Source organism: Equus quagga, chromosome 8 (genome assembly GCF_021613505.1).
Source record: "Equus quagga isolate Etosha38 chromosome 8, UCLA_HA_Equagga_1.0, whole genome shotgun sequence".
Taxonomy (NCBI): domain Eukaryota; kingdom Metazoa; phylum Chordata; class Mammalia; order Perissodactyla; family Equidae; genus Equus; species Equus quagga.
This window is the reverse complement of record NC_060274.1, coordinates 8,301,812-8,312,585: the sequence shown is the minus strand read 5'-3', so window position 1 is coordinate 8,312,585 and position 10,774 is coordinate 8,301,812.

Here is a 10,774-nt window from a genome sequence, read left to right as displayed (position 1 = left end):
GGGCCTCTGTGCAGGGGCGAGGACAGGCATGGTGGACCAGAACATTGTTTATCTACAGGTGGATTGATCAAATAAGCAAATATATCACAGATAATGGGAGCCAGGTGTCTTACCATGAGAGAAGAGAATTACAAATACAGAGAGGAAGAAAACTAAACTGAACTCAGTGGTGTTGAATCAAAATTGGAAATGTTGGTGTGAATTATTGGTATTCAATATATACAGAAAGATATAGAAGTATAGATGTCAGTGTATGTATGTATGACTGTGCATGTGTATTCATACACAGATATTCCTCAGCTCTGCCCACTGAGAGGGCCTGGGAGCAGTGACACCCCAGTGGCAAGGGGTACCCCCATCACCCAGATCTTGGCTTCTAAATACCCTTCTCTACTTAAAGGAACCAGGGCTCCTTGGGGAGATGGTTGATTCTAGTGACTGGTGCAGGGAACATACAAGATGAGTAGTACCTGGGAAAACATCCAGTTGTTTGCCTGGAGAGGCTGGGAGTCCCGGAGGGAGCATGGAAGAGCAGGGAAGGCCTGATTTCTGCTTCGGATCAGCTGAGGCTGCTGTGCCGCCATATGAGGCCCAGCTGGAGATATCAGGGCTGTTGGTTAGGGGTCTGATGTTCTGGGAGATGTCTGAGTTAGAGCCATGGGTCTGGATTTCATGTCCGTGTGGTGAGAGTTGAAATGAGGGGTTGGGTGAGGCCACAAAGGGAGAGTCTGTAGACTGAGAAGGGAGGAGGGCCAGGAATGGAGCCCTGAGGCCCAAAGGGCAGTGTAAGAAGAGATCCAGGAAAAGAGACAGAGAAGAAACTGCAGGAAGGCAGGGGGAGAGCCAAGGGAAGAAAGCACGTCTAGGCCATGGTGTCATCTCAGAGACCCCAGCAAGGAGACACGGAGCAGGACGCCATAGCACACTTTGTATGTGGTATGTGGGGGGATGAGAACAGGATCACATCTTACTCCCTTTCAGAGGACTTGTCCAAAAGCATGATGCTGATGAGTGGACCAGCTCGCTTTAATTATGTTTCAATAGGAGTGTTTGCTGATAGTGGTGATGTCTATGGCTCACTCCATTTTACAGAAGAAAGTGGGATCAGAAGAAACTGACAAAACAATTCATCCCTGTTGGTTTTTATTGTTGTTAGGGGTTTGGCCCTAGGTAGATGGGGCCTTCATAAGTCAAAATCCACTCTCTAATAAATAATATCCACCCTTTAATAAACAAAAAGCCCATCCTTTGAGGCTTTTAATAAAAATCATTACTGACAATCAAGTTGATTGTGGTGATCACTTCTGGTGACATTAAGGCCATTGTTAAATGTCCCAAAAGTTGTACTAGCCACATATCTGGGTGAGTGGACTTCACACGTAAATGAACTGTTAACAAAGGACTTATATGAGGGGTAGAAAGAGTGCCCACTTGGACCTCATTAATCTAAGCTCTGACTCTGGCTTTGCTGCTAACTAAATATCTTGGGCTCATCATGAATCAGCTTCCTCATTTGTAAAATAAAGGGTGGTTTGTGTTATCTGCATGATTCCTTCCACTTCTGAGCCTCAATGATCCACAGAGGACAGGCAGACTTGTGACAGTAAGGAAAGGTTTTTGAGAAAAGTCCAAGCGGCATCCCCTTACATCTTCTTTCACATACCCCAGTTTCTGGGGGAAAAGAATTTGTAGCATATATGACAAAATTGTTACATTTATGAAGAACTCTTGCAACTCAATAAAAGAAATGGGGAAAGAACGTGAAAACACAATCCATCAAAGAAGAAATACAAGTGACTGTTAATATGAAAGAATATCCAAACTCATGAGCAATCAAATAAATGCACATTAAAACAAAGTACTTTTTAATCTCCTATCAAATTTGGGAATGTTTAAAAATGGAGTTGTCACAGGGGAAAAAAAGCATATATATGCTGTGAAAAAAAGCATTCGTGTACTGTTGATGTCAGCATAAGTGGTACAGTTTTTTGGGAAGATTTTGTTAATATGCTTTAAAATCTTGAAAAATATTTATACCCTTTGATCCAGCAATTCCACTTATAGAAATATGTCCTAGGGAACTAATTAAATATGCGCATAAAATTTGCATCCAAGAAAGTTCATTACAGTGCTTTATTTAAAAAAAAAATAATGGTAGAAAATCAGAAGCAACCAGTATGTCCAAGGTTGGAGGATTATTAAAAATAAATTATGGTCCGGGGCCAGCCCAGTGGTGCAGCGGTTAAGTGCACACAGTGTGCTTCGGCAGCATGGGGTTTGCTGGTTCGGATCCCGGGTGCAGACATGGCACCGCTTGTCAAGCCATGCTGTGGTAGGCGTCCCACATATAAAGTAGAGGAAGATGGGCATGGATGTTAGCTCAGGGCCAGTCTTCCTCAAAAAAAAAAAAAAAAAAAAAAATTATGGTCCATCCAAAGAGTGCTTATTAAAGTCATGTGGTTTTTTACAAAACTTTTTTTTGGTGAGCTAGCATTAGGGCCCATCTTCCTCTAATTTGTATATGGGATGCTGCCACAGTGTGGCTTGATGAGCCATACATATGTCCCTGCCCAGGATCCAAACCTGTGAACCCAGGGCCACTGAAGAACAGCACACGAACTTAACCACTGTGCCACTGGGCTGGCCCCTAAAGTCACGTTTTTTTTTTTTGTTTTTCCGCTTTTTCTCCCAAAACCCCCAGTACATAGTTGTATATTTTAGTTGTGGATCCTTCTAGTTGTGGCATGTGGGACACCACCTCAGCATGGCCTGACGAGGGGTGCCATGTCTGCGCCCAGGATTCGAACCGGCGAAACCCTGCACCACTGAAGCGAGGTGTGGGAACTTAGCCACTCAGCCATGGGGCTGGCCCCTAAAGTCATGTTTTTAAAGTGTATGCTGACAGAGAAAACATTTACAATATGATACTGAGTGAAAAAAAGCAGGATACCAAAGCAGATTATAAAACGCAATTTCAATTTTAAAAAAGAGTGTGTGTGAGACATGGAAAAAAAGGCTAAAAGGAAATATCCCCAAAATGTTAAGTCAGGTTAATTTTGAGTAGTGGTTTTTATGTGTGACTTTTTCCCACTGAATTTTCCAAATTTTCTACAATGAACACATCTTGTTCTGTAATTAGAAAAAAAGGCCTTGAAAAGGATTTAAAATCTCCCCACTTTGTGTCACGATGACACAGACTGTAAAATGAGCCAGGTGGGGTGAGCGAGCATCTTTTCGGGGGACGAGCCCTTATGCACAGCAGGGCCACTTCATCTGTATGCGGGGCGAGTTCCCATCGCAGCGGCATCTGAACGCGGAGAGCACACAGTGACCCTGGTCCTACATTGGCAAAGTCATAATTAGAAATTAAACAAGTCTTTGGGGGAAAAAACAATTCTCTATAATATCAGGGAATATGATGCCTTCAGCTCCTTACGTAGGAAGGCTTAGAGGCAGCCTAGATTGGAAACATGTTAACAGAAGGGCTATAAAAGGTAAGGTCTTAAAAATAGGATCAGGCCTCAGGGCAGAATGGGAAGCGCTCAGGAGGGTGAAACCAGAAGCTCCCAGCTGCACAGCTTCCTCAAATTAGCTATGAATGTGTGCATCTCTCAGTGGCTCCGGCTTCCATTTAGTGGGCTATAAAAAGAGAGGGTTTGGTTAGACCAGTGGTTTCCAGACCTTTGTTGTAAGTGGGAGGCTGGCTCAGCTTTGAGTTAGAAGTCAGGGCACCTGGGTCCCTGCCCTGGCCGGCTCTGCCATCAGGATCCACGTGGGCATTCAGGGCCTGACACCCTGCAGGGTCCAGGGAGCACCAGACGTGGTGAAGGGTGAGTGGTGGGGCCCTGTGTAGTGATGTGACACAGTGGCTCTGAACTTGGCCTGTTTATTAATCCTTAGTTTATCCCCCGAGAAAGTGGGGGCAATGTCTTCCTTCTCAGCCTCCCAAGGTGATGGAAGGATCCAAGGCTAGCGTGAAGGGAAGATGCTTTGGACCCTAAAGTCCCACACAGTGGCATGCACATGCTCCAACACACTGCTTTCTCCCTGGGGATTCTGGGGAAGAAGAGGGCAGACAGGATGGGAAGATGCTTCTGCGATGCTGCCAGGAGCGCTTCCCAATAACGATGCCGGCACCCACTCGACTTTTTGTACTCCGTTCCCAACTGAGATTCCCCCTGCCTCCTGCTGTTACCAACCACAGTGGGGGCACAGAGGCTGTTAGAATGAGTTCTCCTTCCACCCTAGACAGTCACCGCCAGGTAACACGCGCATGCAATTGCTGTGTAAAAACAGAGCTGTATAAAAGAGATGGTATGCGTGTCTGGACAGAGAGCCCACAGTGCTAGAACTGGGTTGACAGGGAGACAAGTCGCTCACCGTGGTTAATCCTGCTTCCCCTTGTCTCCACTGCTTTCTGAGAACCCAACTATGTGCTGAGCCAAAACAGAATTATTCTGAGCCAGACTGTTTTGTCAGCTAGCAGCAATTACCCTTCTAGTCTCCTTACCCTCCCAACCTCATATATCATTGTCACCCACCGACCGAGAGGACTCATATACAAAATGACCAAGGAGCCCGGGTGTGGGGGTGGTGAGCGTGTAAGACCAGCTGTGTTCAAGGCTCTTCTTGCCATCGGCTCTGTCACTGGAGGAGCTGAAAGCCAGTCTGGTCTGGTAAGACTGGGAATGCGGTTTTTAGCAATGTGTTTGTTTAAATGAAACCCCACTAGAACAAAGCAGTTTGGAGAGTTGTTAATTTTTAACGAGAATTAGTCTGAATGGGAATTTTATTTACCGTATCGTGATCAAAATCTGCCTCCTATGCGATTTATGAGTTCCGCGCTAACCTTTGAGAACTATTTTCATTAACTGTGATGGCTTGAAGTAGTGGTTTTCTTTCGTGGGTAACCAGAGTGCCGTCTCAGGTCCGTTGTGACAGGCTTTGTTCTTCTAAATAATTCAACGAGTATTTATTGACTGCCTACAAGTGCTGGAGATTCAGACATGAACATGAATAAGACAAATTCCTGTCTTCGAGGAGTTTGCAGATTAGTGGGGGAGATATAATTTTAACTCTATAAGAAGGAATGTGATGGCTATGGAGATAACTAAAGAAGAACACCAGAGTGGGTGGACAGAGTATCGGAAAAGGAAGGGGTGGCAGTGTGAGAGGCTGGGAAGGATGGATTGGTGCAGGGAACAAGGAGAACAGGAGATGAGGAGCCTCATCCCAAGAGTCTAGGCAACAGACATGGGAATAGAAGAGGAGCCTGCGGTCTAGGTGGCTTCTCCATTTGAAATTTACATTCAGGCAAAAGCAGAGTAATGAATAATATTCTAAAGATCTCATATGTGTGTGTTACTCTTTATTTTATGATGTCCTGCTTATTAAAAAATGTAGGCCCTCAGGAACAGGGAATTCACAGACGAGAGCATCTGGAATCTGCCCAATGCCTGTCTCCCGATGCTTCATTCTCAATGGGCCACAAGCCGATTTCTTTGTTCTCCCACTCTCTCTATGACTGCCCCTCCTGTTCCTGATCTCAGTCGTTAGTAGTTTATCTACACAGCCTCATCAGGTGGAAACCTCAGTCCACTGACTCCTCCCTCTTCCTTCTCCTTCTTGGGGCCTGAGGTCTGACCAGTCTTCTCTGAAATGCCTCTGGAATCCGTGCTCTCCTTTGGCCATTATCCTAGTTATTATTCCTCACCAGGACTATTTCAACAGCCCCCTACCAGCTTCTTTGCTCCATCCATTGTTCCCTTTCATCCAGCCTGTAGACTTCAACCAGGATAACATTTCCAAAACACAGTTCAAGTCACATCCTGGCCCTGTGTGAAAACCTTTAGTGGCTCCAGAGTGCAAATGGCAGTGCTTTGCAAACCGTGACCCAGGCCCCATCGGCATCAGAATCCCCTGGGCTATGAAAATTCAGATTCCAGGGCTTTCTGAAACTGTGGGGCCCTGGAATCTGCCTTTGGAATAAGCGACCCCAGGTAATGTTTAAGCACTAACTTTGGATGAGCACAGCCTGTAGAATAAGTGTGACATTTAAGGGCGTAATGTAACCTGATGTTCATGCTGAATTCAGTCCAGCCCTTCATTTCTTTGCAAAGTCCTTCCTCCACCCAAGGTCCACCAGGCTCCTCAAACCCCACCGTGAACGTCCCGTGCCCTCCTGCCTCCATGCCTCTGTTCATCTGTTCTCTCTTCTTAAAATACTTTTCTTCCTCTCCTCAGCTAACAAACTCCTACTGACCCTTCAATGCCCAGCCCTGTAAAGCCTTCCTCGAAACCCTGAGACATCGTTTCCTGCTGTGTGCTATTCTGACTCGCGGTCAAGGTCTCCTTTATTCCATTTCCCATACTGAATTAGATTTAGTTCTCTCTTTCACCCTGTGCAGAGAACTGGGTCTTATTTATTTCCTTAACCGTTAGCACGGTGCTGAAACCTAACGTTTGTTGGAAAATGGAAAGATGATCTATCTTCAGAAAGTGAACTTGGTTACTCGGTTTGACTTTAAAAGGAAAATACAATTTGATCTTGTGTGTTGAAACATCCCCCCCAACTGATTTTTATGAGGAGTACATGAGAGTTCTCTTGTGCACAATGAGAAGCTGAAAGCTGAAGGATGTTGTGGTTCAAGGATGTGGGCCGGGTCAGAAAGATGCTGTTGTCAATTTTCTTAAAAATTCTGATTAGGTCCTGATTTTACATTTCTGGTCTTTGATTTAGGTTTGTTATTAAAAGATGAAGACATCTGACTTCCTCGTAGAAGGGGTTTTGGTTTTCTCATGGCTCTCAACCTGAGCCATCCAATATGGTGGCTGCTGCCCACACGGGGCTAGTAAGCACGGGAATGTGCTGGTCTGAAGGGAGAGGAACAGTAAGAGGAAAACTTGATGTGAAAAAAAGAACGTAAAATAGCTCACAATATTTTTATATTGATTACATGTTGAAATGATATTTTGAACACATTGGGTTAAATAAAATATGTTATTAAAGTTCATTTCTGCTGTTTCTTTTTACTTTTCTATGTGTGGCTATTAGAAAACCTTAAATCATACCTGTGGCAAACATTATATTTCTATTGGACTGTACTGATCTTGTCGCCTCTTACCCTCTACCTTTTTGTACTCCAGATTATTCCTTTTTCTTCTTCTTTCCCTAAAACACCACCACCACCACCAGCGACAACAAAAACCCAACTCGGAAGCACATGCCACCAAACTATGTCAACTACCACCCTCCTCGCTCTGACTATCTACAGACCCGTGGGTCGCTCTCCCTAATTCCTTGAAGATTTTGGCCCTGGATCACAGTCAGTTTTTTCCAATGCTATTCCTCTACTCCAACACTATCTCCCAGCGATTTCAATGTCCATATAGATGTTTCAATGTCCATATAGGGAACTCTTCCAGCGCCCTGGCTCCAGGTCCTTCTCCCCTCACATGACCTGTCCTTCACTCCCCCTCAGCCGCTCATTCCCATGGTCATGCTCTACACTTGTCAATACCAATAACCCCAAAACCACACCGCCACCATCCCACTTCCAAGCATCTCGTTCTCCAGCCCCAACCTCCCATTTGCCGGTTCTCTACCTCTAGTACTGGGACCTCAGCAGTTCTTGGACACCACTGAGATCTACAATAGATGGCTCCTATCCCCTGCTCACTGTCCATCACCTCCCGCAAGACCTCACTTTTCTCCTAACCCCGTTGAATTCTGTAGTCCATCATCACAACCATTCCCTTCCATGAGGTCCAGTTTCTTTGCCCCCGACTCTACGTTGCGCCAGCCTGGTAAAACACCAACTCTGGTTAAATCCAGCTCTCCTCTTTCTCCTTGTTCACGTATGGACAGCTGACCCAGGGCTGGAGAAAAGCCCACATCGTGCTGGATTGTCTCTCTAAATTCATGAGCACCAGCCTAGACTGGCGCAAAGGTTGGCCTGGCCGTCCTGCTCTTTGCGTATTTCCCTAGTCCTTTCCCTCTTTCACTTGATTATTTCACAACTTGCCGTCTCTCCTTACACCCTCAACCTCTCCTCACTGCTAAGCTGATGACCTTGCTCCTTACTTTGCTGGAAAAAGAGATAGTGTATGTTCAGAAGGGAACTTCTAACTTCTTTTTTTTCTTTTTAGGGGATTTATTTTATTTTTTAAAAGATTTTTAAAAATTTTTTTTATTGTTTTCCTTTTTCTCCCTAAAGCCCCCCGTACATAGTTGTATGTTCTTAGTTGTGGGTCCTTCTAGTTGTGGCATGTGGGACGCTGCCTCAGCATAGCTCGATGGGCAGTGCCATGTCCACGCCCAGGATTCGAACCAACGAAACACTGGGCCGCCTGCAGTGGGGCGCACGAACTTAACCACTCGGCCACGGGGCCAGCCCCGGAACGTCTAACTTCTAACACTCCTGCTATCACTCTACCCACCTGGCTGCATCTTTAACCAGATCCTCTGCTCCTACATAACACCAGCAACTCCCCTGAGCTCTAGACCCCTACGCTTAGGGATGATCAGTTGTTTCCTCTCTACTGGATAATTCTTTTTAGCTTATCAACTCCCCTTTAGCCCCACAGCCCTCTCCAGTTACTGCTCCATTTCTGCTTGAATTTACATTCAAGCTCCTCAAGAAGGTTGTCCATACTCACTGTCTCCACCCATGCTCTCTGGAATTCACTTTGATTAATCAGGTTTTCATTTTCTCCACTCTACCAAAACTGCTCTCATCGAGGTCAACAATGACTCTCCCGTAACGGTCAATTTCCACGGCTCATCTGACTTGAACTGGCTGCGATGTTAGCACAGTTGATCACACTCCCTTCTCCTCGAAACACCTTCTCTGCTTCCTGGGTACCACTCTCCCTTAGTTGTCTCAGATGCTTCTTTCTCTTCATCTCCCCACCCTCTAAACTTTGAAATGCCCCAAGCCTCCGTCCTTGGACCCCTTCTCCTCTTGACTACCCATATTTCATAGGTGATCTCGTTTGACCTCATGATTTTAAATTCCACCTGTTTGCATACCACATCCACATTTACACTCCCAGCCTACATCCGTCCCCTCACCTGCTGACACCCTACTAGACGTCTCCATTTGGCTGTCACTTAGGCTTCTCAGACTCCGTATATCCCTTTCCAACCTGCTCCACCTGTGCCTGTCCATTCAGCAAATGGCTAAAAACAGATCCTCTCTTTCTACAATAGCATATGTCTCATCCATCAGCAAATCATGGGTGGACTCAGCCTCTCGAGCCCACCCTTGCCTTACTGCCTCCACCACCACAGTCGGTCCATGATGTGGTTCATGCTTTACTTTTCTCTGTGGCGCTTGTTATGGTCTGACACCTATTTCGTTGTTGTTGTTGTCCTTGTCATTGGTTATTGACTGCCTCCTCCATGGCGTATAAATGCTAAGAGGTTGGTGCTTTGTCCGTTTCATCTATTGCTGTATCCCAATGCCTAGAATAGTGCCTGGTGTGGAGCTGGCTCTGATTAAATATTTGATGAGGGATTTGGGGGCACTTGGGGTCTTACCTACAAACTTACAACAAAGGCTGGTCTCTAGAGCAGATCTGTGGTCGGCCATGCCATGGTATTGTGAATTCTGGTTCTTGTGTTGGGCTCCTGGGGGTATTGGGGTCTATATCTTCTGTCTAATTGTGAAATGAAAGGAGAATTTTCCCCCGTGAAAATAATATCCAGTATCTCCTCAGAGCAGCTGAGGGAAGTATTAGAGGGGACAGTGGAGGCAAGGACCTCTGTGGGCTCCTGGATCACACCACTGGCGAGGTAACTACCCTTTCCACCAGCCCGCCTGCTAGTCCAGGTTTCAGGCACAGCTGTACTGAGTAAAAACTCAGAGCCTGGCCGGTGCCGGCGATCTGCTGGCTCAATCCTAGAAATGTCTAATATCATCAGAGACATTCAAGCTCCACAAAATATCACATCGGCATATTGTGGTGCTTCAGATGAGCTTGTGAGGAAAAGGCAGGTAGCTACTAATAAAAATATTGTTTTGCGGTCGGGCCAGTGGGACAGCAGATATGTTCGCATGTTCAGCTTCGGCAGCCCGGGGTTCGCTGGTTCGGATCCCGGGTGTGGACATGGCACTGCTTGGCATGCCATGCTGTAGTAGGCATCCCACATATAAAGTAGAGGAAGATGGGCATGGATGTTAGCTCAGGGCCAGTCTTCCTCAGCAAAAAGAGGAGGATTGGCAGCAGACGTTAGCTCAGGGCTAATCTTCATCAAAAAAATATATGTATATATATATTGTTTTGGTCAACTTCCTAGAGGTTAATTATTTTTTGCACATGTTGGGACCCTGGTCTGCAAGGACGAAGATCAAAAAGCGAAAAACAGGGCCAGCCCCAGTGACCTAGTGGTTAAGATCGATGTGCTCCCCTTCAGCAGCCCAGGTTCGGTTCCCAGGCACAGATCTACACCACTCTTGGCCATGCTGGGGTGGCAGCTCACATGAAAAAATAGGAAGATTGGCAGGGTGAATCTTCCTCAGCAAAACAAAAACAAAAACAATCAACAAACCTCCCACCCCGAAAAGTAAAAAACAGTATTTTACCACCACACATAAACACAACGTCTAAAAAAAAAGTGAAGGACAATTTAGCGTTCAGACGAGGGCGATGACCTCTGCCAGCTGCCTCCTTTTTCCTTTCTGCAGAGGTGGACGTGGCATATATATATTTGCTACATAACAGGAAGAGGGTGGGAGCTGGGCATGTATTTATTTTGCAGTTTGTAATGTGT